Raw genomic sequence first — 25,947 nt, forward strand, 5'->3', positions numbered from 1 at the left:
GAAAAAACACTTTCTCTGGGAGCTGAAGAAGGTGTAATAATCAACAGGATAGCTTTCTAAATGGCATATCTTTTAGAGTTTTCCTGCAGTCCTGAGTGGTTTTTTTTTGTTGCTGTTGTTGTTTTTTTTTTTTTACTTAAGAAGGTTTTACTCTTAATATTCACCTCCTTCAGCAAAAGTGAGAACTGTGTTTTTATTTTGTGCAGTGTCCTGGGACCTCCAAAATCTACTGCGAATGATGAATACCTTGAACAGTACCAATGTGATGACCGTGGAGGCAAGGAGAAACCAAGAAGTTCAAAAGAACATGAACTGATTTCAAAAGAAACTTCTCCACGTCTTGCTGCCTTGTGCCCGGCTCCCAGCTTGTCAGGATGGGGTCGGAAAGCCTCTTCCTCCTCTGCAGCAGCTTGCCAGGATGGCACTCTGAAACTAGAAAAGGAGGAAGCTCTTCAGAGCAGCTGCGTGGGCACTGCCTTTTAACCTGGTTCAAGTCAGCCAGCACGGGACAGGGACCACCTCCAGACAGCAGGGACCTGTTCCCTTACCTCTTCTCATCCTGCGCTCTCCTGCAGCTTCCTCCTGCGAGGGGGTGGAAACTTTGGCCTCTGGCCTTCTCCTCACAGTCAGATGAAACCTGGCAAACAAACGATGACACGGGCTTGAAGAAGGCTGGCCTCCTACCCGTTGCAGCTTGCTGGCAGTAATCCTCCTGGTGTCGCACAAGGCATGGCATCCCTTTTCCGTCATGTCCATGCATGGGGTTTGTTGTCAGTCTTCCCGCAGCACCAGAAAAGGTAGCCTAAATTCCCCTCCACATGCAGGCAACTCTCTCTGACGGGAATTGCGGCAGCGCGGGCACAAGAAACACAACCACAATGCCCCTCCCCTCCAGGTGAAGACACTCGTAGCCGAAACTCAGCATTAGTTAAGCAGGAACCAGTCCCCCGGGATTTAGCCCTGACTGGGTGCTGAAGGTGGAGACCCAGCCGCGCACGTTCCAAAGCAGGAGGTGGGAAGCCTCCCTCTGGGTCAGCCAAGGGCTGCGGAGGAAACGCACTCACCTTGGGAACATCGGGATCCCACGAGTGGTGGTCTCTCCACTGAAGGTAGTCGGATGCGCCGGCCACATTCTCTGCAAAGAGAGACAGACCTGCTGGAGGGTTTCTGAGGCGGTTTTCTCACGGCTCTCATTGACAGGAAGCAAACCTGTCTCCCAAGCCAAAAGAAAGACTTCTCTACAAAGCCCTCCTCCAAAGCCTCTTCCATGAACCTTTGTTCTGCTCTGCAGGAGCTGCATGGCAGAATATGGAGGCTGTACAGTAACATTGCCAGGCTTTTTGCAGGGGCAAGCGCCCAGATGCTCAGAAGAAACTCTCTTTGTTAATGGAGAAAGCAGCTAAGGGGGCAAGCGTGGGGAAAGGCATTTGACTGGCCTGCCACGTCCAGGCTGGCCAATAGCAGTCAGATTGCTCACCCTTCGCTAGGATTCCCAAAGAAATTGAAGTAGCCCCAAAACCTCACCAACTTACCCTGTGGAGCAGTGCGACCAGGTCCGCAGTGCTCTCCAGACATTTGACACAGTCCAGATAAAACTTCATGCACAGGAAACCGTCTTCGCACGTCAGAACACCAATGTCCCTGAAGGCAAAGGGGATGTGCTCCTTGCTCCTCAGGAGGAAGCAGTACAAGAGGATGGTCTCTTGCACACAGTTCTTCACCACGTGCAGTGGGAAGGAGGTGGCTCGTGATAGCTGCATGTAGTTCAGCGGCTCAATCTTGACACCATCTGCAAGGAGAAGCAAAGTCCTCAGTGCCACGGCAAGCCCAAGTTGCTTGCAACGTTCAGACAAGTTCCCAGAGAAAGGGTCGCTAAGAGAAAGAGCTCCTGGGGCACGGTTTCTTTTGGGGAACTCAAGCTGTACCCTGACCGTTGGAGACAATCCTCTACTACTCCCAGGCCTTTCCAAAGAGCAGGGAGAACAAACCGTTCCGGACATGGGGCAGGAAGAGGGGGGCTGCTGCCTTCTCACCAGGGAGGAGCTCAGTGGGACAGTAGATCTCCTCCAGCCACAACTCATCGATGTCCAGCTCAAAGAAAGGCCTTCGAACCAAGAGCGGCTCTTCTTTGCCATGGAATTGCTCTTGGACAACAGCAAAGGTCCCGAGTCCTGCAACCCGAACGCCCTGCACACAGAAAAGACAGAAAGGCTGATGAGGGAGTTCTTGAGAGACGGGAAAAGGGATGGCTGTCAGAGCAGGGGGACACTGCTCTGTGCCCTGCCCACTCCTGAGGGACAATGGGGCAAGGTGGGGCACTTTGGAAAGCTTTGCAAAAGAGCCACATCCTCTGTTTCTTTCATCACCCCCCCCACAGGATTTGCCAACATCCCTTGGCTAGAGAAGCACCCGGAGGTTTCCAGCACACGGATTAGGCCTGCGACTGACTCCCAGCAATTGTCCTAGGCACGGAGCCAGGATATTCCCCCATCTCTCTGCTCGCCCTCCCCACTCAGACCGCAGGGAAGAGGGAAGCCCTAGGGTGTGCCAAACACCTGAGAGGCAGAGCACATCTGGCCTTGGTTTCTCTCCCAGCTAGCCAAGAAGCTGCTCTGGGCACCCTGGGCAGTCTCAGTGCACTCCCATGGTGGGATTGCTCTGCAGGGCCCAGGACACCAACCCACCTTATCCCGCTTCAGCTCTTCCAGGATGTACTTGGATACAGCATCCCAGATAGCCTCAGTCTCTGGAAAGCAAGGAAAAGACAGGTCAGGCTCCAGGCCAGCCAGCTCACAACCTCTTGGCAAGCACCTCACCCAGGCGATGACACATGCAGGCATACACAAGCACCCCAGAAAAACACCATGCAGGCACTCCTGGGACATTCCTGAGAGGCCTGTGGGAGCTGCAGGCCATGCCAGTCCCTGGGACACCAGAGGTCTTTCCTCCCAGAGCCAGATCCCAAAGAGGCACCAGCTCCCAGGGAAACCTGGCCCTGGACTGTCCCCCATCAGGAGAATTCTGAGCCATGGCCAGAGGAGCCCTGGGGCTCAGGGCAGCCCTAGCATCAGGACCCAGGAGTCCCGGCTGCCACATCGTTGATTCACATTGCACATGAATTCACATTGCATGATTCACATTGCACACGAGTTGCACATGAACTGATTTCAAAAGAAAATGTTTTCTACATCAAAGAGTCTTCTGAGACTGGTGAGAAATTGCGGCAAACTTCCTCTCTAAAGTCTGACACTGAATGTAGTTCTAAAAACCTTTCCTCCTTAGCTGTTACAGGTAGATGCCAAGATACAAAGGACGAGACTAAAAAACCTGACAAAGAGCATTACCAGAGAAAGAGGGAACATTCTCCTACTGAAGAGAAGGAGAGTCAAAAAGATGGTCATTCCAGCAAGAGAAGGTGCTCTCAGAGTGTGGAAGTCGTTAAGCAAAAGCGTCACAAGCAGGAGTATTGGGAGGGCAGCAGGTACAGATCTTTCCATAGTGAAAGGAACAGCCCTGATAATGGCAGAAGACCAGTAAAAGATTCAAAGTACAGATCTCGAAGCAGAGGAAGAGCAGAACAAGATAGCACTAGCTATTACCATTCCAAAGGGGAAGGAAGTTGGAGCAGAGAAAGATACTATCAAGATGAACCACGGAAATGGGAAAAATGTAGATATTACAAGGATTACTGTTCACCTCATGCAGCAGGAGACAGTAGAGAGAGAAGGTTCTCTCACGGTGATAAAGACTTTGACAAATTGACTCAGCCTTACTCCAGCAGGTCACATAAGCGTTCTCATTACAAAAGCAGATGGCCTCACGGTTCCCTCTTGAGAGAGGAAGATGTACATCACTTCAGCACACCCAGAGCAGACTCGCATCGTCGCTCAGTAGCTCAGCAACATTCTGGAAAACATTCGCGTGAGAGACATGCACTTCCACCTGTGTCAGCTCATTTGGAGAACTGTCGCCAGAAAAGGGCAAAAGAAGGAAACAGAAAAAGACAATATACTCGTGCAGAAGGTAGTGAAAGTGAAATAGAAAGGAAACGCGGAAAGGTAGAAAAGGAGCTTTTAGGTGGCGAAAAGATGAAAAAATATAAGAAGTTCTAGAAGAAAAAGAAGTCTGAAGATAAACAGGGAGAGAAGGATTCCAAGTAAGCAGGGATTCCAGCATAAGCAGCATTTTTTTTCCTAATTCTTTTCTGGGGGCTTCTCATGTTTTGTTTTTTTTCATAGTTTCTACGTTATTTAGATAGCATAATCTGGCTGGGGATCATGACTGGGGATCATTAGGTTGATCAGTGAAGACAGGAAAGATATTGCTGAATTGTGTCAGAGCACTAGCTTTGGGCCACGTAGTTCGAATCACATCTGCACACCATTCTGGATTAGGTTAAAACTTTTTTTTTTGTTTACTTGCACATATTGCAGAGCTACCCATTGTTAATGATCTGTGTCCCAACCAGGACCTACGGTCCTTCAATCTGAGGGCTTAAGTTTGCTGCATCTAAAGGAAGTTACATGTGCATAAAAGTACCACAAAATAGCTGCCATGCGGCAAATCATCCCCTGTGGTAAAATAAATAAAGTTTCCTATATGCAACAAGTGCCACACCTTTTTTTCTCTTTTTAACTTGCGTGTTTGTTTCAGACTTTATGATTTGTATTTCTCTGCGCTCCACTTTGACAATGCCAATCGCAAGCGTAACAAAAAGAAGAAAAAGGAGAAACATCAGGAAAGCGAACGGCTTCTTGGAATACTTAGATCCTCGTTTCCAGAAGAAAACCCGGGAGAAGAAGGAAGAATCCCGTCCTCCAGATGGCTCTTTATGAGAGCAATGCAGAAGTGAGGGCAGTGAACAACCTGACAAAGAAGGAAAGCCTTCCAGTGCAGGTGAAAGCAAGAAATAGAGCTCCATCGCATCCAGCGAGTATATTAAAGGTAAGCAGCTGCAGCATGTTTATGGGTTTCCTTTTAGATTAATCTAGAGATTATTTAAAGCAGTCTTTAAATGCTTGATGACTGAACAGTCTGCTGGATATTAAAAAAGAAGGTTGATGGAGTTTTTTTTTTTTTCCATTTTTGAATGACCACTAGGAAAGAAAGCTTGAAATAAAGAGGTTAAAGGCAAATAATTGTAATTTGACTTGATGATTAAGTGTCAAACAAGAGGAAGAGTTGCAAGATGCCTTATTAAATTCAGGCCAACCAAGTAGGAAAAATAAATTTGGACAGCTGTATCTTGGAAAAGAATATAGTAGGTAGAAAGGAGGTTTAGTAGTCAAGATGCCAGATGATGACTTGAGGCTTACAGGCTAGTAATGTTCTAGTGAAACACAGTCTTCCTAAAAAAACCTGCCTGAATAATTCATTTGAATAACATGCTATGTTCAGCTATTTCATAACATAGAAACAGTGCTGACTGCTTATTCAGAGTAACATAAGTTGGTGATAATACTGAAATATTTTTGGTTCAGATGTAGGTCTGATTTCTCCTAAGCACACTGAACTCACAGCTCTTGATCCTCCAGAGGAGGCTTTGCAATTTAAAACCTGGAGAATATGTAAACTTCCTGCTATTGTTCTACTGTTTTTGTTTTGTTTTGTGTTGTTTTGTTTTGTTTTCCTACTAGCATAGGCTTAAGACTTATAGAGAAATGGGCTGCTTTTCTTCATTTTCAACATTGGCTGTTCCTCCTCAGCCCCCCCCCCCCCCCTTTTTTTTTCAGCCATAGGATATGTGACTGTATATTCTTGGGAGAGAGGTAGAAAAATATGTTTCAACTGTTGTTTTTTCAGCTCTGTGGGGAGAACAAATCCAGTGGTTTTGCATATTTTGGCTATTATTCAGAGCAGCAGGTGGAGGGAGACAGATGTGTTTGGTTTTTTACTGCATTGGCTTCAGAAGCAAGAGGGGAAAAAACACTTTCTCTGGGAGCTGAAGAAGGTGTAATAATCACAGGATAGCTTTCTAAATGGCATATCTTTTAGAGTTTTCCTGCAGTCCTGAGTGGTTTTTTTTTGTTGCTGTTGTTGTTTTTTTTTTTTTTACTTAAGAAGGTTTTACTCTTAATATTCACCTCCTTCAGCAAAAGTGAGAACTGTGTTTTTATTTTGTGCAGTGTCCTGGGACCTCCAAAATCTACTGCGAATGATGAATACCTTGAACAGTACCAATGTGATGACCGTGGAGGCAAGGAGAAACCAAGAAGTTCAAAAGAACATGAACTGATTTCAAAAGAAACTTCTCCACGTCTTGCTGCCTTGTGCCCGGCTCCCAGCTTGTCAGGATGGGGTCGGAAAGCCTCTTCCTCCTCTGCAGCAGCTTGCCAGGATGGCACTCTGAAACTAGAAAAGGAGGAAGCTCTTCCGAGCAGCTGCGTGGGCACTGCCTTTTAACCTGGTTCAAGTCAGCCAGCATGGGACAGGGACCACCTCCAGACAGCAGGGACCTGTTCCCTTACCTCTTCTCATCCTGCGCTCTCCTGCAGCTTCCTCCTGCGAGGGGGTGGAAACTTTGGCCTCTGGCCTTCTCCTCACAGTCAGATGAAACCTGGCAAACAAACGATGACACGGGCTTGAAGAAGGCTGGCCTCCTACCCGTTGCAGCTTGCTGGCAGTAATCCTCCTGGTGTCGCACAAGGCATGGCATCCCTTTTCCGTCATGTCCATGCATGGGGTTTGTTGTCAGTCTTCCCGCAGCACCAGAAAAGGTAGCCTAAATTCCCCTCCACATGCAGGCAACTCTCTCTGACGGGAATCGCAGCAGCGCGGGCACAAGAAACACAACCACAATGCCCCTCCCCTCCAGGTGAAGACACTCGTAGCCGAAACTCAGCATTAGTTAAGCAGGAACCAGTCCCCCGGGATTTAGCCCTGACTGGGTGCTGAAGGTGGAGACCCAGCCGCGCACGTTCCAAAGCAGGAGGTGGGAAGCCTCCCTCTGGGTCAGCCAAGGGCTGCGGAGGAAATGCACTCACCTTGGGAACATCGGGATCCCACGAGCGGTGGTCTCTCCACTGAAGGTAGTCGGATGCGCCGGCCACATTCTCTGCAAAGAGAGACAGACCTGCTGGAGGGTTTCTGAGGCGGTTTTCTCACGGCTCTCATTGACAGGAAGCAAACCTGTCTCCCAAGCCAAAAGAAAGACTTCTCTACAAAGCCCTCCTCCAAAGCCTCTTCCATGAACCTTTGTTCTGCTCTGCAGGAGCTGCATGGCAGAATATGGAGGCTGTACAGTAACACTGCCAGGCTTTTTGCAGGGGCAAGCGCCCAGATGCTCAGAAGAAACTCTCTTTGTTAATGGAGAAAGCAGCTAAGGGGGCAAGCGTGGGGAAAGGCATTTGACTGGCCTGCCACGTCCAGGCTGGCCAATAGCAGTCAGATTGCTCACCCTTCGCTAGGATTCCCAAAGAAATTGAAGTAGCCCCAAAACCTCACCAACTTACCCTGTGGAGCAGTGCGACCAGGTCCGCAGTGCTCTCCAGACATTTGACACAGTCCAGATAAAACTTCATGCACAGGAAACCGTCTTCGCACGTCAGAACACCAATGTCCCTGAAGGCAAAGGGGATGTGCTCCTTGCTCCTCAGGAGGAAGCAGTACAAGAGGATGGTCTCTTGCACACAGTTCTTCACCACGTGCAGTGGGAAGGAGGTGGCTCGTGATAGCTGCATGTAGTTCAGCGGCTCAATCTTGACACCATCTGCAAGGAGAAGCAAAGTCCTCAGTGCCACGGCAAGCCCAAGTTGCTTGCAACGTTCAGACAAGTTCCCAGAGAAAGGGTCGCTAAGAGAAAGAGCTCCTGGGGCACGGTTTCTTTTGGGGAACTCAAGCTGTACCCTGACCGTTGGAGACAATCCTCTACTACTCCCAGGCCTTTCCAAAGAGCAGGGAGAACAAACCGTTCCGGACATGGGGCAGGAAGAGGGGGGCTGCTGCCTTCTCACCAGGGAGGAGCTCAGTGGGACAGTAGATCTCCTCCAGCCACAACTCATCGATGTCCAGCTCGAAGAAAGGCCTTCGAACCAAGAGCGGCTCTTCTTTGCCATGGAATTGCTCTTGGACAACAGCAAAGGTCCCGAGTCCTGCAACCCGAACGCCCTGCACACAGAAAAGACAGAAAGGCTGAGGAGGGAGTTCTTGAGAGACGGGAAAAGGGATGACTGTCAGAGCAGGGGGACACTGCTCTGTGCCCTGCCCACTCCTGAGGGACAATGGGGCAAGGTGGGGCACTTTGGAAAGCTTTGCAAAAGAGCCGCATCCTCTGTTTCTTTCGTCTCCCCCCCCACAGGATTTGCCAACATCCCTTGGCTAGAGAAGCACCCGGAGGTTTCCAGCACACGGATTAGGCCTGGGACTGACTCCCAGCAATTGTCCTAGGCACGGAGCCAGGATATTCCCCCCTCTCTCTGCTCGCCCTCCCCACTCAGACCGCAGGGAAGAGTGAAGCCCTAGGGTGTGCCAAACACCTGAGAGGCAGAGCACATCTGGCCTTGGTTTCTCTCCCAGCTAGCCAAGAAGCTGCTCTGGGCACCCTGGGCAGTCTCAGTGCACTGCCATGGTGGGATTGCTTTGCAGGGCCCAGGACACCAACCCACCTTATCCCGCTTCAGCTCTTCCAGGATGTACTTGGATACAGCATCCCAGATAGCCTCAGTCTCTGGAAAGCAAGGAAAAGACAGGTCAGGCTCCAGGCCAGCCAGCTCACAACCTCTTGGCAAGCACCTCACCCAGGCGATGACACATGCAGGCATACACAAGCATCCCAGAAAAACACCATGCAGGCACTCCTGGGACATTCCTGAGAGGCCTGTGGGAGCTGCAGGCCATGCCAGTCCCTGGGACACCAGAGGTCTTTCCTCCCAGAGCCAGATCCCAAAGAGGCACCAGCTCCCAGGGAAACCTGGCCCTGGACTGTCCCCCATCAGGAGAATTCTGAGCCATGGCCAGAGGAGCCCTGGGGCTCAGGGCAGCCCTAGCATCAGGACCCAGGAGTCCCGGCTGCCACATCGTTGATTCACATTGCACATGAATTCACATTGCATGATTCACATTGCACACGAGTTGCACATGAACTGATTTCAAAAGAAAATGTTTTCTACATCAAAGAGTCTTCTGAGACTGGTGAGAAATTGCGGCAAACTTCCTCTCTAAAGTCTGACACTGAATGTAGTTCTAAAAACCTTTCCTCCTTAGCTGTTACAGGTAGATGCCAAGATACAAAGGACGAGACTAAAAAACCTGACAAAGAGCATTACCAGAGAAAGAGGGAACATTCTCCTACTGAAGAGAAGGAGAGTCAAAAAGATGGTCATTCCAGCAAGAGAAGGTGCTCTCAGAGTGTGGAAGTCGTTAAGCAAAAGCGTCACAAGCAGGAGTATTGGGAGGGCAGCAGGTACAGATCTTTCCATAGTGAAAGGAACAGCCCTGATAATGGCAGAAGACCAGTAAAAGATTCAAAGTACAGATCTCGAAGCAGAGGAAGAGCAGAACAAGATAGCACTAGCTATTACCATTCCAAAGGGGAAGGAAGTTGGAGCAGAGAAAGATACTATCAAGATGAACCACGGAAATGGGAAAAATGTAGATATTACAAGGATTACTGTTCACCTCATGCAGCAGGAGACAGTAGAGAGAGAAAGTTCTCTCACGGTGATAAAGACTTTGACAAATTGACTCAGCCTTACTCCAGCAGGTCACATAAGCGTTCTCATTACAAAAGCAGATGGCCTCACGGTTCCCTCTTGAGAGAGGAAGATGTACATCACTTCAGCACACCCAGAGCAGACTCGCATCGTCGCTCAGTAGCTCAGCAACATTCTGGAAAACATTCGCGTGAGAGACATGCACTTCCACCTGTGTCAGCTCATTTGGAGAACTGTCGCCAGAAAAGGGCAAAAGAAGGAAACAGAAAAAGACAATATACTCGTGCAGAAGGTAGTGAAAGTGAAATAGAAAGGAAACGCGGAAAGGTAGAAAAGGAGCTTTTAGGTGGCGAAAAGATGAAAAAATATAAGAAGTTCTAGAAGAAAAAGAAGTCTGAAGATAAACAGGGAGAGAAGGATTCCAAGTAAGCAGGGATTCCAGCATAAGCAGCATTTTTTTTCCTAATTCTTTTCTGGGGGCTTCTCATGTTTTGTTTTTTTTCATAGTTTCTACGTTATTTAGATAGCATAATCTGGCTGGGGATCATGACTGGGGATCATTAGGTTGATCAGTGAAGACAGGAAAGATATTGCTGAATTGTGTCAGAGCACTAGCTTTGGGCCACGTAGTTCGAATCACATCTGCACACCATTCTGGATTAGGTTAAAACTTTTTTTTTTGTTTACTTGCACATATTGCAGAGCTACCCATTGTTAATGATCTGTGTCCCAACCAGGACCTACGGTCCTTCAATCTGAGGGCTTAAGTTTGCTGCATCTAAAGGAAGTTACATGTGCATAAAAGTACCACAAAATAGCTGCCATGCGGCAAATCATCCCCTGTGGTAAAATAAATAAAGTTTCCTATATGCAACAAGTGCCACACCTTTTTTTCTCTTTTTAACTTGCGTGTTTGTTTCAGACTTTATGATTTGTATTTCTCTGCGCTCCACTTTGACAATGCCAATCGCAAGCGTAACAAAAAGAAGAAAAAGGAGAAACATCAGGAAAGCGAACGGCTTCTTGGAATACTTAGATCCTCGTTTCCAGAAGAAAACCCGGGAGAAGAAGGAAGAATCCCATCCTCCAGATGGCTCTTTATGAGAGCAATGCAGAAGTGAGGGCAGTGAACAACCTGACAAAGAAGGAAAGCCTTCCAGTGCAGGTGAAAGCAAGAAATAGAGCTCCATCGCATCCAGCGAGTATATTAAAGGTAAGCAGCTGCAGTATGTTTATGGGTTTCCTTTTAGATTAATCTAGAGATTATTTAAAGCAGTCTTTAAATGCTTGATGACTGAACAGTCTGCTGGATATTAAAAAAGAAGGTTGATGGAGTTTTTTTTTTTTTCCATTTTTGAATGACCACTAGGAAAGAAAGCTTGAAATAAAGAGGTTAAAGGCAAATAATTGTAATTTGACTTGATGATTAAGTGTCAAACAAGAGGAAGAGTTGCAAGATGCCTTATTAAATTCAGGCCAACCAAGTAGGAAAAATAAATTTGGGCAGCTGTATCTTGGAAAAGAATATAGTAGGTAGAAAGGAGGTTTAGTAGTCAAGATGCCAGATGATGACTTGAGGCTTACAGGCTAGTAATGTTCTAGTGAAACACAGTCTTCCTAAAAAAACCTGCCTGAATAATTCATTTGAATAACATGCTATGTTCAGCTATTTCATAACATAGAAACAGTGCTGACTGCTTATTCAGAGTAACATAAGTTGGTGATAATACTGAAATATTTTTGGTTCAGATGTAGGTCTGATTTCTCCTAAGCACACTGAACTCACAGCTATTGATCCTCCAGAGGAGGCTTTGCAATTTAAAACCTGGAGAATATGTAAACTTCCTGCTATTGTTCTACTGTTTTTGTTTTGTTTTGTGTTGTTTTGTTTTGTTTTCCTACTAGCATAGGCTTAAGACTTATAGAGAAATGGGCTGCTTTTCTTCATTTTCAACATTGGCTGTTCCTCCTCAGCCCCCCCCCCCCCCCCTTTTTTTTTCAGCCATAGGATATGTGACTGTATATTCTTGGGAGAGAGGTAGAAAAATATGTTTCAACTGTTGTTTTTTCAGCTCTGTGGGGAGAACAAATCCAGTGGTTTTGCATATTTTGGCTATTATTCAGAGCAGCAGGTGGAGGGAGACAGATGTGTTTGGTTTTTTACTGCATTGGCTTCAGAAGCAAGAGGGGAAAAAACACTTTCTCTGGGAGCTGAAGAAGGTGTAATAATCAACAGGATAGCTTTCTAAATGGCATATCTTTTAGAGTTTTCCTGCAGTCCTGAGTGGTTTTTTTTTGTTGCTGTTGTTGTTTTTTTTTTTTTACTTAAGAAGGTTTTACTCTTAATATTCACCTCCTTCAGCAAAAGTGAGAACTGTGTTTTTATTTTGTGCAGTGTCCTGGGACCTCCAAAATCTACTGCGAATGATGAATACCTTGAACAGTACCAATGTGATGACCGTGGAGGCAAGGAGAAACCAAGAAGTTCAAAAGAACATGAACTGATTTCAAAAGAAACTTCTCCACGTCTTGCTGCCTTGTGCCCGGCTCCCAGCTTGTCAGGATGGGGTCGGAAAGCCTCTTCCTCCTCTGCAGCAGCTTGCCAGGATGGCACTCTGAAACTAGAAAAGGAGGAAGCTCTTCAGAGCAGCCGCGTGGGCACTGCCTTTTAACCTGGTTCAAGTCAGCCAGCACGGGACAGGGACCACCTCCAGACAGCAGGGACCTGTTCCCTTACCTCTTCTCATCCTGCGCTCTCCTGCAGCTTCCTCCTGCGAGGGGGTGGAAACTTTGGCCTCTGGCCTTCTCCTCACAGTCAGATGAAACCTGGCAAACAAACGATGACACGGGCTTGAAGAAGGCTGGCCTCCTACCCGTTGCAGCTTGCTGGCAGTAATCCTCCTGGTGTCGCACAAGGCATGGCATCCCTTTTCCGTCATGTCCATGCATGGGGTTTGTTGTCAGTCTTCCCGCAGCACCAGAAAAGGTAGCCTAAATTCCCCTCCACATGCAGGCAACTCTCTCTGACGGGAATCGCAGCAGCGCGGGCACAAGAAACACAACCACAATGCCCCTCCCCTCCAGGTGAAGACACTCGTAGCCGAAACTCAGCATTAGTTAAGCAGGAACCAGTCCCCCGGGATTTAGCCCTGACTGGGTGCTGAAGGTGGAGACCCAGCCGCGCACGTTCCAAAGCAGGAGGTGGGAAGCCTCCCTCTGGGTCAGCCAAGGGCTGCGGAGGAAACGCACTCACCTTGGGAACATCGGGATCCCACGAGTGGTGGTCTCTCCACTGAAGGTAGTCGGATGCGCCGGCCACATTCTCTGCAAAGAGAGACAGACCTGCTGGAGGGTTTCTGAGGCGGTTTTCTCACGGCTCTCATTGACAGGAAGCAAACCTGTCTCCCAAGCCAAAAGAAAGACTTCTCTACAAAGCCCTCCTCCAAAGCCTCTTCCATGAACCTTTGTTCTGCTCTGCAGGAGCTGCATGGCAGAATATGGAGGCTGTACAGTAACATTGCCAGGCTTTTTGCAGGGGCAAGCGCCCAGATGCTCAGAAGAAACTCTCTTTGTTAATGGAGAAAGCAGCTAAGGGGGCAAGCGTGGGGAAAGGCATTTGACTGGCCTGCCACGTCCAGGCTGGCCAATAGCAGTCAGATTGCTCACCCTTCGCTAGGATTCCCAAAGAAATTGAAGTAGCCCCAAAACCTCACCAACTTACCCTGTGGAGCAGTGCGACCAGGTCCGCAGTGCTCTCCAGACATTTGACACAGTCCAGATAAAACTTCATGCACAGGAAACCGTCTTCGCACGTCAGAACACCAATGTCCCTGAAGGCAAAGGGGATGTGCTCCTTGCTCCTCAGGAGGAAGCAGTACAAGAGGATGGTCTCTTGCACACAGTTCTTCACCACGTGCAGTGGGAAGGAGGTGGCTCGTGATAGCTGCATGTAGTTCAGCGGCTCAATCTTGACACCATCTGCAAGGAGAAGCAAAGTCCTCAGTGCCACGGCAAGCCCAAGTTGCTTGCAACGTTCAGACAAGTTCCCAGAGAAAGGGTCGCTAAGAGAAAGAGCTCCTGGGGCACGGTTTCTTTTGGGGAACTCAAGCTGTACCCTGACCGTTGGAGACAATCCTCTACTACTCCCAGGCCTTTCCAAAGAGCAGGGAGAACAAACCGTTCCGGACATGGGGCAGGAAGAGGGGGGCTGCTGCCTTCTCACCAGGGAGGAGCTCAGTGGGACAGTAGATCTCCTCCAGCCACAACTCATCGATGTCCAGCTCGAAGAAAGGCCTTCGAACCAAGAGCGGCTCTTCTTTGCCATGGAATTGCTCTTGGACAACAGCAAAGGTCCCGAGTCCTGCAACCCGAACGCCCTGCACACAGAAAAGACAGAAAGGCTGAGGAGGGAGTTCTTGAGAGACGGGAAAAGGGATGACTGTCAGAGCAGGGGGACACTGCTCTGTGCCCTGCCCACTCCTGAGGGACAATGGGGCAAGGTGGGGCACTTTGGAAAGCTTTGCAAAAGAGCCGCATCCTCTGTTTCTTTCGTCTCCCCCCCCACAGGATTTGCCAACATCCCTTGGCTAGAGAAGCACCCGGAGGTTTCCAGCACACGGATTAGGCCTGGGACTGACTCCCAGCAATTGTCCTAGGCACGGAGCCAGGATATTCCCCCCTCTCTCTGCTCGCCCTCCCCACTCAGACCGCAGGGAAGAGTGAAGCCCTAGGGTGTGCCAAACACCTGAGAGGCAGAGCACATCTGGCCTTGGTTTCTCTCCCAGCTAGCCAAGAAGCTGCTCTGGGCACCCTGGGCAGTCTCAGTGCACTGCCATGGTGGGATTGCTTTGCAGGGCCCAGGACACCAACCCACCTTATCCCGCTTCAGCTCTTCCAGGATGTACTTGGATACAGCATCCCAGATAGCCTCAGTCTCTGGAAAGCAAGGAAAAGACAGGTCAGGCTCCAGGCCAGCCAGCTCACAACCTCTTGGCAAGCACCTCACCCAGGCGATGACACATGCAGGCATACACAAGCACCCCAGAAAAACACCATGCAGGCACTCCTGGGACATTCCTGAGAGGCCTGTGGGAGCTGCAGGCCATGCCAGTCCCTGGGACACCAGAGGTCTTTCCTCCCAGAGCCAGATCCCAAAGAGGCACCAGCTCCCAGGGAAACCTGGCCCTGGACTGTCCCCCATCAGGAGAATTCTGAGCCATGGCCAGAGGAGCCCTGGGGCTCAGGGCAGCCCTAGCATCAGGACCCAGGAGTCCCGGCTGCCACATCGTTGATTCACATTGCACATGAATTCACATTGCATGATTCACATTGCACACGAGTTGCACATGAACTGATTTCAAAAGAAAATGTTTTCTACATGAAAGAGTCTTCTGAGACTGGTGAGAAATTGCGGCAAACTTCCTCTCTAAAGTCTGACACTGAATGTAGTTCTAAAAACCTTTCCTCCTTAGCTGTTACAGGTAGATGCCAAGATACAAAGGACGAGACTAAAAAACCTGACAAAGAGCATTACCAGAGAAAGAGGGAACATTCTCCTACTGAAGAGAAGGAGAGTCAAAAAGATGGTCATTCCAGCAAGAGAAGGTGCTCTCAGAGTGTGGAAGTCGTTAAGCAAAAGCGTCACAAGCAGGAGTATTGGGAGGGCAGCAGGTACAGATCTTTCCATAGTGAAAGGAACAGCCCTGATAGTGGCAGAAGACCAGTAAAAGATTCAAAGTACAGATCTCGAAGCAGAGGAAGAGCAGAACAAGATAGCACTAGCTATTACCATTCCAAAGGGGAAGGAAGTTGGAGCAGAGAAAGATACTATCAAGATGAACCACGGAAATGGGAAAAATGTAGATATTACAAGGATTACTGTTCACCTCATGCAGCAGGAGACAGTAGAGAGAGAAAGTTCTCTCACGGTGATAAAGACTTTGACAAATTGACTCAGCCTTACTCCAGCAGGTCACATAAGCGTTCTCATTACAAAAGCAGATGGCCTCACGGTTCCCTCTTGAGAGAGGAAGATGTACATCACTTCAGCACACCCAGAGCAGACTCGCATCGTCGCTCAGTAGCTCAGCAACATTCTGGAAAACATTCGCGTGAGAGACATGCACTTCCACCTGTGTCAGCTCATTTGGAGAACTGTCGCCAGAAAAGGGCAAAAGAAGGAAACAGAAAAAGACAATATACTCGTGCAGAAGGTAGTGAAAGTGAAATAGAAAGGAAACGCGGAAAGGTAGAAAAGGAGCTTTTAGGTGGCGAAAAGATGAAAAAATATAAGAAGTTCTAGAAGAAAAAGAAGTCTGAAGATAAACAGGGAGAGAAGGATTCCAAGTAAGCAGGGATTCCAGCATAAGCAGCATTTTTTTTCCTAATTCTTTTCTGGGGGCTTCTCATGTTTTGTTTTTTTTCATAGTTTCTACGTTATTTAGATAGCATAATCTGGCTGGGGATCATGACTGGGGATCATTAGGTTGATCAGTGAAGACAGGAAAGATATTGCTGAATTGTGTCAGAGCACTAGCTTTGGGCCACGTAGTTCGAATCACATCTGCACACCATTCTGGATTAGGTTAAAACTTTTTTTTTTGTTTACTTGCACATATTGCAGAGCTACCCATTGTTAATGATCTGTGTCCCAACCAGGACCTACGGTCCTTCAATCTGAGGGCTTAAGTTTGCTGCATCTAAAGGAAGTTACATGTGCATAAAAGTACCACAAAATAGCTGCCATGCGGCAAATCATCCCCTGTGGTAAAATAAATAAAGTTTCCTATATGCAACAAGTGCCACACCTTTTTTTCTCTTTTTAACTTGCGTGTTTGTTTCAGACTTTATGATTTGTATTTCTCTGCGCTCCACTTTGACAATGCCAATCGCAAGCGTAACAAAAAGAAGAAAAAGGAGAAACATCAGGAAAGCGAACGGCTTCTTGGAATACTTAGATCCTCGTTTCCAGAAGAAAACCCGGGAGAAGAAGGAAGAATCCCGTCCTCCAGATGGCTCTTTATGAGAGCAATGCAGAAGTGAGGGCAGTGAACAACCTGACAAAGAAGGAAAGCCTTCCAGTGCAGGTGAAAGCAAGAAATAGAGCTCCATCGCATCCAGCGAGTATATTAAAGGTAAGCAGCTGCAGCATGTTTATGGGTTTCCTTTTAGATTAATCTAGAGATTATTTAAAGCAGTCTTTAAATGCTTGATGACTGAACAGTCTGCTGGATATTAAAAAAGAAGGTTGATGGAGTTTTTTTTTTTTTCCATTTTTGAATGACCACTAGGAAAGAAAGCTTGAAATAAAGAGGTTAAAGGCAAATAATTGTAATTTGACTTGATGATTAAGTGTCAAACAAGAGGAAGAGTTGCAAGATGCCTTATTAAATTCAGGCCAACCAAGTAGGAAAAATAAATTTGGGCAGCTGTATCTTGGAAAAGAATATAGTAGGTAGAAAGGAGGTTTAGTAGTCAAGATGCCAGATGATGACTTGAGGCTTACAGGCTAGTAATGTTCTAGTGAAACACAGTCTTCCTAAAAAAACCTGCCTGAATAATTCATTTGAATAACATGCTATGTTCAGCTATTTCATAACATAGAAACAGTGCTGACTGCTTATTCAGAGTAACATAAGTTGGTGATAATACTGAAATATTTTTGGTTCAGATGTAGGTCTGATTTCTCCTAAGCACACTGAACTCACAGCTCTTGATCCTCCAGAGGAGGCTTTGCAATTTAAAACCTGGAGAATATGTAAACTTCCTGCTATTGTTCTACTGTTTTTGTTTTGTTTTGTGTTGTTTTGTTTTGTTTTCCTACTAGCATAGGCTTAAGACTTATAGAGAAATGGGCTGCTTTTCTTCATTTTCAACATTGGCTGTTCCTCCTCAGCCCCCCCCCCCCCCCTTTTTTTTTCAGCCATAGGATATGTGACTGTATATTCTTGGGAGAGAGGTAGAAAAATATGTTTCAACTGTTGTTTTTTCAGCTCTGTGGGGAGAACAAATCCAGTGGTTTTGCATATTTTGGCTATTATTCAGAGCAGCAGGTGGAGGGAGACAGATGTGTTTGGTTTTTTACTGCATTGGCTTCAGAAGCAAGAGGGGAAAAAACACTTTCTCTGGGAGCTGAAGAAGGTGTAATAATCAACAGGATAGCTTTCTAAATGGCATATCTTTTAGAGTTTTCCTGCAGTCCTGAGTGTTTTTTTTTTGTTGCTGTTGTTGTTTTTTTTTTTTTACTTAAGAAGGTTTTACTCTTAATATTCACCTCCTTCAGCAAAAGTGAGAACTGTGTTTTTATTTTGTGCAGTGTCCTGGGACCTCCAAAATCTACTGCGAATGATGAATACCTTGAACAGTACCAATGTGATGACCGTGGAGGCAAGGAGAAACCAAGAAGTTCAAAAGAACATGAACTGATTTCAAAAGAAACTTCTCCACGTCTTGCTGCCTTGTGCCCGGCTCCCAGCTTGTCAGGATGGGGTCGGAAAGCCTCTTCCTCCTCTGCAGCAGCTTGCCAGGATGGCACTCTGAAACTAGAAAAGGAGGAAGCTCTTCAGAGCAGCTGCGTGGGCACTGCCTTTTAACCTGGTTCAAGTCAGCCAGCACGGGACAGGGACCACCTCCAGACAGCAGGGACCTGTTCCCTTACCTCTTCTCATCCTGCGCTCTCCTGCAGCTTCCTCCTGCGAGGGGGTGGAAACTTTGGCCTCTGGCCTTCTCCTCACAGTCAGATGAAACCTGGCAAACAAACGATGACACGGGCTTGAAGAAGGCTGGCCTCCTACCCGTTGCAGCTTGCTGGCAGTAATCCTCCTGGTGTCGCACAAGGCATGGCATCCCTTTTCCGTCATGTCCATGCATGGGGTTTGTTGTCAGTCTTCCCGCAGCACCAGAAAAGGTAGCCTAAATTCCCCTCCACATGCAGGCAACTCTCTCTGACGGGAATTGCGGCAGCGCGGGCACAAGAAACACAACCACAATGCCCCTCCCCTCCAGGTGAAGACACTCGTAGCCGAAACTCAGCATTAGTTAAGCAGGAACCAGTCCCCCGGGATTTAGCCCTGACTGGGTGCTGAAGGTGGAGACCCAGCCGCGCACGTTCCAAAGCAGGAGGTGGGAAGCCTCCCTCTGGGTCAGCCAAGGGCTGCGGAGGAAACGCACTCACCTTGGGAACATCGGGATCCCACGAGTGGTGGTCTCTCCACTGAAGGTAGTCGGATGCGCCGGCCACATTCTCTGCAAAGAGAGACAGACCTGCTGGAGGGTTTCTGAGGCGGTTTTCTCACGGCTCTCATTGACAGGAAGCAAACCTGTCTCCCAAGCCAAAAGAAAGACTTCTCTACAAAGCCCTCCTCCAAAGCCTCTTCCATGAACCTTTGTTCTGCTCTGCAGGAGCTGCATGGCAGAATATGGAGGCTGTACAGTAACATTGCCAGGCTTTTTGCAGGGGCAAGCGCCCAGATGCTCAGAAGAAACTCTCTTTGTTAATGGAGAAAGCAGCTAAGGGGGCAAGCGTGGGGAAAGGCATTTGACTGGCCTGCCACGTCCAGGCTGGCCAATAGCAGTCAGATTGCTCACCCTTCGCTAGGATTCCCAAAGAAATTGAAGTAGCCCCAAAACCTCACCAACTTACCCTGTGGAGCAGTGCGACCAGGTCCGCAGTGCTCTCCAGACATTTGACACAGTCCAGATAAAACTTCATGCACAGGAAACCGTCTTCGCACGTCAGAACACCAATGTCCCTGAAGGCAAAGGGGATGTGCTCCTTGCTCCTCAGGAGGAAGCAGTACAAGAGGATGGTCTCTTGCACACAGTTCTTCACCACGTGCAGTGGGAAGGAGGTGGCTCGTGATAGCTGCATGTAGTTCAGCGGCTCAATCTTGACACCATCTGCAAGGAGAAGCAAAGTCCTCAGTGCCACGGCAAGCCCAAGTTGCTTGCAACGTTCAGACAAGTTCCCAGAGAAAGGGTCGCTAAGAGAAAGAGCTCCTGGGGCACGGTTTCTTTTGGGGAACTCAAGCTGTACCCTGACCGTTGGAGACAATCCTCTACTACTCCCAGGCCTTTCCAAAGAGCAGGGAGAACAAACCGTTCCGGACATGGGGCAGGAAGAGGGGGGCTGCTGCCTTCTCACCAGGGAGGAGCTCAGTGGGACAGTAGATCTCCTCCAGCCACAACTCATCGATGTCCAGCTCGAAGAAAGGCCTTCGAACCAAGAGCGGCTCTTCTTTGCCATGGAATTGCTCTTGGACAACAGCAAAGGTCCCGAGTCCTGCAACCCGAACGCCCTGCACACAGAAAAGACAGAAAGGCTGATGAGGGAGTTCTTGAGAGACGGGAAAAGGGATGACTGTCAGAGCAGGGGGACACTGCTCTGTGCCCTGCCCACTCCTGAGGGACAATGGGGCAAGGTGGGGCACTTTGGAAAGCTTTGCAAAAGAGCCGCATCCTCAGTTTCTTTCATCACCCCCCCCACAGGATTTGCCAACATCCCTTGGCTAGAGAAGCACCCGGAGGTTTCCAGCACACGGATTAGGCCTGGGACTGACTCCCAGCAATTGTCCTAGGCACGGAGCCAGGATATTCCCCCCTCTCTCTGCTCGCCCTCCCCACTCAGACCGCAGGGAAGAGTGAAGCCCTAGGGTGTGCCAAACACCTGAGAGGCAGAGCACATCTGGCCTTGGTTTCTCTCCCAGCTAGCCAAGAAGCTGCTCTGGGCACCCTGGGCAGTCTCAGTGCACTGCCATGGTGGGATTGCTTTGCAGGGCCCAGGACACCAACCCACCTTATCCCGCTTCAGCTCTTCCAGGATGTACTTGGATACAGCATCCCAGATAGCCTCAGTCTCTGGAAAGCAAGGAAAAGACAGGTCAGGCTCCAGGCCAGCCAGCTCACAACCTCTTGGCAAGCACCTCACCCAGGCGATGACACATGCAGGCATACACAAGCACCCCAGAAAAACACCATGCAGGCACTCCTGGGACATTCCTGAGAGGCCTGTGGGAGCTGCAGGCCATGCCAGTCCCTGGGACACCAGAGGTCTTTCCTCCCAGAGCCAGATCCCAAAGAGGCACCAGCTCCCAGGGAAACCTGGCCCTGGACTGTCCCCCATCAGGAGAATTCTGAGCCATGGCCAGAGGAGCCCTGGGGCTCAGGGCAGCCCTAGCATCAGGACCCAGGAGTCCCGGCTGCCACATCGTTGATTCACATTGCACATGAATTCACATTGCATGATTCACATTGCACACGAGTTGCACATGAACTGATTTCAAAAGAAAATGTTTTCTACATCAAAGAGTCTTCTGAGACTGGTGAGAAATTGCGGCAAACTTCCTCTCTAAAGTCTGACACTGAATGTAGTTCTAAAAACCTTTCCTCCTTAGCTGTTACAGGTAGATGCCAAGATACAAAGGACGAGACTAAAAAACCTGACAAAGAGCATTACCAGAGAAAGAGGGAACATTCTCCTACTGAAGAGAAGGAGAGTCAAAAAGATGGTCATTCCAGCAAGAGAAGGTGCTCTCAGAGTGTGGAAGTCGTTAAGCAAAAGCGTCACAAGCAGGAGTATTGGGAGGGCAGCAGGTACAGATCTTTCCATAGTGAAAGGAACAGCCCTGATAATGGCAGAAGACCAGTAAAAGATTCAAAGTACAGATCTCGAAGCAGAGGAAGAGCAGAACAAGATAGCACTAGCTATTACCATTCCAAAGGGGAAGGAAGTTGGAGCAGAGAAAGATACTATCAAGATGAACCACGGAAATGGGAAAAATGTAGATATTACAAGGATTACTGTTCACCTCATGCAGCAGGAGACAGTAGAGAGAGAAGGTTCTCTCACGGTGATAAAGACTTTGACAAATTGACTCAGCCTTACTCCAGCAGGTCACATAAGCGTTCTCATTACAAAAGCAGATGGCCTCACGGTTCCCTCTTGAGAGAGGAAGATGTACATCACTTCAGCACACCCAGAGCAGACTCGCATCGTCGCTCAGTAGCTCAGCAACATTCTGGAAAACATTCGCGTGAGAGACATGCACTTCCACCTGTGTCAGCTCATTTGGAGAACTGTCGCCAGAAAAGGGCAAAAGAAGGAAACAGAAAAAGACAATATACTCGTGCAGAAGGTAGTGAAAGTGAAATAGAAAGGAAACGCGGAAAGGTAGAAAAGGAGCTTTTAGGTGGCGAAAAGATGAAAAAATATAAGAAGTTCTAGAAGAAAAAGAAGTCTGAAGATAAACAGGGAGAGAAGGATTCCAAGTAAGCAGGGATTCCAGCATAAGCAGCATTTTTTTTCCTAATTCTTTTCTGGGGGCTTCTCATGTTTTGTTTTTTTTCATAGTTTCTACGTTATTTAGATAGCATAATCTGGCTGGGGATCATGACTGGGGATCATTAGGTTGATCAGTGAAGACAGGAAAGATATTGCTGAATTGTGTCAGAGCACTAGCTTTGGGCCATGTAGTTCGAATCACATCTGCACACCATTCTGGATTAGGTTAAAACTTTTTTTTTTGTTTACTTGCACATATTGCAGAGCTACCCATTGTTAATGATCTGTGTCCCAACCAGGACCTACGGTCCTTCAATCTGAGGGCTTAAGTTTGCTGCATCTAAAGGAAGTTACATGTGCACAAAGTACCACAAAATAGCTGCCATGCGGCAAATCATCCCCTGTGGTAAAATAAATAAAGTTTCCTATATGCAACAAGTGCCACACCTTTTTTTCTCTTTTTAACTTGCGTGTTTGTTTCAGACTTTATGATTTGTATTTCTCTGCGCTCCACTTTGACAATGCCAATCGCAAGCGTAACAAAAAGAAGAAAAAGGAGAAACATCAGGAAAGCGAACGGCTTCTTGGAATACTTAGATCCTCGTTTCCAGAAGAAAACCCGGGAGAAGAAGGAAGAATCCCATCCTCCAGATGGCTCTTTATGAGAGCAATGCAGAAGTGAGGGCAGTGAACAACCTGACAAAGAAGGAAAGCCTTCCAGTGCAGGTGAAAGCAAGAAATAGAGCTCCATCGCATCCAGCGAGTATATTAAAGGTAAGCAGCTGCAGCATGTTTATGGGTTTCCTTTTAGATTAATCTAGAGATTATTTAAAGCAGTCTTTAAATGCTTGATGACTGAACAGTCTGCTGGATATTAAAAAAGAAGGTTGATGGAGTTTTTTTTTTTTTCCATTTTTGAATGACCACTAGGAAAGAAAGCTTGAAATAAAGAGGTTAAAGGCAAATAATTGTAATTTGACTTGATGATTAAGTGTCAAACAAGAGGAAGAGTTGCAAGATGCCTTATTAAATTCAGGCCAACCAAGTAGGAAAAATAAATTTGGACAGCTGTATCTTGGAAAAGAATATAGTAGGTAGAAAGGAGGTTTAGTAGTCAAGATGCCAGATGATGACTTGAGGCTTACAGGCTAGTAATGTTCTAGTGAAACACAGTCTTCCTAAAAAAACCTGCCTGAATAATTCATTAGAATAACATGCTATGTTCAGCTATTTCATAACATAGAAACAGTGCTGACTGCTTATTCAGAGTAACATAAGTTGGTGATAATACTGAAATATTTTTGGTTCAGATGTAGGTCTGATTTCTCCTAAGCACACTGAACTCACAGCTCTTGATCCTCCAGAGGAGGCTTTGCAATTTACAACCTGGAGAATATGTAAACTTCCTGCTATTGTTCTACTGTTTTTGTTTTGTTTTGTGTTGTTTTGTTTTGTTTTCCTACTAGCATAGGCTTAAGACTTATAGAGAAATGGGCTGCTTTTCTTCATTTTCAACATTGGCTGTTCCTCCTCAGCCCCCCCACCCCCCTTTTTTTTCAGCCATAGGATATGTGACTGTATATTCTTGGGAGAGAGGTAGAAAAATATGTTTCAACTGTTGTTTTTTCAGCTCTGTGGGGAGAACAAATCCAGTGGTTTTGCATATTTTGGCTATTATTCAGAGCAGCAGGTGGAGGGAGACAGATGTGTTTGGTTTTTTACTGCATTGGCTTCAGAAGCAAGAGGGGAAAAAACACTTTCTCTGGGAGCTGAAGAAGGTGTAATAATCAACAGGATAGCTTTCTAAATGGCATATCTTTTAGAGTTTTCCTGCAGTCCTGAGTGGTTTTTTTTTGTTGCTGTTGTTGTTTTTTTTTTTTTACTTAAGAAGGTTTTACTCTTAATATTCACCTCCTTCAGCAAAAGTGAGAACTGTGTTTTTATTTTGTGCAGTGTCCTGGGACCTCCAAAATCTACTGCGAATGATGAATACCTTGAACAGTACCAATGTGATGACCGTGGAGGCAAGGAGAAACCAAGAAGTTCAAAAGAACATGAACTGATTTCAAAAGAAACTTCTCCACGTCTTGCTGCCTTGTGCCCGGCTCCCAGCTTGTCAGGATGGGGTCGGAAAGCCTCTTCCTCCTCTGCAGCAGCTTGCCAGGATGGCACTCTGAAACTAGAAAAGGAGGAAGCTCTTCAGAGCAGCTGCGTGGGCACTGCCTTTTAACCTGGTTCAAGTCAGCCAGCACGGGACAGGGACCACCTCCAGACAGCAGGGACCTGTTCCCTTACCTCTTCTCATCCTGCGCTCTCCTGCAGCTTCCTCCTGCGAGGTGGTGGAAACTTTGGCCTCTGGCCTTCTCCTCACAGTCAGATGAAACCTGGCAAACAAACGATGACACGGGCTTGAAGAAGGCTGGCCTCCTACCCGTTGCAGCTTGCTGGCAGTAATCCTCCTGGTGTCGCACAAGGCATGGCATCCCTTTTCCGTCATGTCCATGCATGGGGTTTGTTGTCAGTCTTCCCGCAGCACCAGAAAAGGTAGCCTAAATTCCCCTCCACATGCAGGCAACTCTCTCTGACGGGAATCGCAGCAGCGCGGGCACAAGAAACACAACCACAATGCCCCTCCCCTCCAGGTGAAGACACTCGTAGCCGAAACTCAGCATTAGTTAAGCAGGAACCAGTCCCCCGGGATTTAGCCCTGACTGGGTGCTGAAGGTGGAGACCCAGCCGCGCACGTTCCAAAGCAGGAGGTGGGAAGCCTCCCTCTGGGTCAGCCAAGGGCTGCGGAGGAAACGCACTCACCTTGGGAACATCGGGATCCCACGAGTGGTGGTCTCTCCACTGAAGGTAGTCGGATGCGCCGGCCACATTCTCTGCAAAGAGAGACAGACCTGCTGGAGGGTTTCTGAGGCGGTTTTCTCACGGCTCTCATTGACAGGAAGCAAACCTGTCTCCCAAGCCAAAAGAAAGACTTCTCTACAAAGCCCTCCTCCAAAGCCTCTTCCATGAACCTTTGTTCTGCTCTGCAGGAGCTGCATGGCAGAATATGGAGGCTGTACAGTAACATTGCCAGGCTTTTTGCAGGGGCAAGCGCCCAGATGCTCAGAAGAAACTCTCTTTGTTAATGGAGAAAGCAGCTAAGGGGGCAAGCGTGGGGAAAGGCATTTGACTGGCCTGCCACGTCCAGGCTGGCCAATAGCAGTCAGATTGCTCACCCTTCGCTAGGATTCCCAAAGAAATTGAAGTAGCCCCAAAACCTCACCAACTTACCCTGTGGAGCAGTGCGACCAGGTCCGCAGTGCTCTCCAGACATTTGACACAGTCCAGATAAAACTTCATGCACAGGAAACCGTCTTCGCACGTCAGAACACCAATGTCCCTGAAGGCAAAGGGGATGTGCTCCTTGCTCCTCAGGAGGAAGCAGTACAAGAGGATGGTCTCTTGCACACAGTTCTTCACCACGTGCAGTGGGAAGGAGGTGGCTCGTGATAGCTGCATGTAGTTCAGCGGCTCAATCTTGACACCATCTGCAAGGAGAAGCAAAGTCCTCAGTGCCACGGCAAGCCCAAGTTGCTTGCAACGTTCAGACAAGTTCCCAGAGAAAGGGTCGCTAAGAGAAAGAGCTCCTGGGGCACGGTTTCTTTTGGGGAACTCAAGCTGTACCCTGACCGTTGGAGACAATCCTCTACTACTCCCAGGCCTTTCCAAAGAGCAGGGAGAACAAACCGTTCCGGACATGGGGCAGGAAGAGGGGGGCTGCTGCCTTCTCACCAGGGAGGAGCTCAGTGGGACAGTAGATCTCCTCCAGCCACAACTCATCGATGTCCAGCTCGAAGAAAGGCCTTCGAACCAAGAGCGGCTCTTCTTTGCCATGGAATTGCTCTTGGACAACAGCAAAGGTCCCGAGTCCTGCAACCCGAACGCCCTGCACACAGAAAAGACAGAAAGGCTGAGGAGGGAGTTCTTGAGAGACGGGAAAAGGGATGACTGTCAGAGCAGGGGGACACTGCT

The sequence above is a fragment of the Anser anser genome (assembly GCF_964211835.1).
Source record: "Anser anser genome assembly, contig: HAP1_SCAFFOLD_54, whole genome shotgun sequence".
NCBI lineage: Eukaryota > Metazoa > Chordata > Aves > Anseriformes > Anatidae > Anser > Anser anser.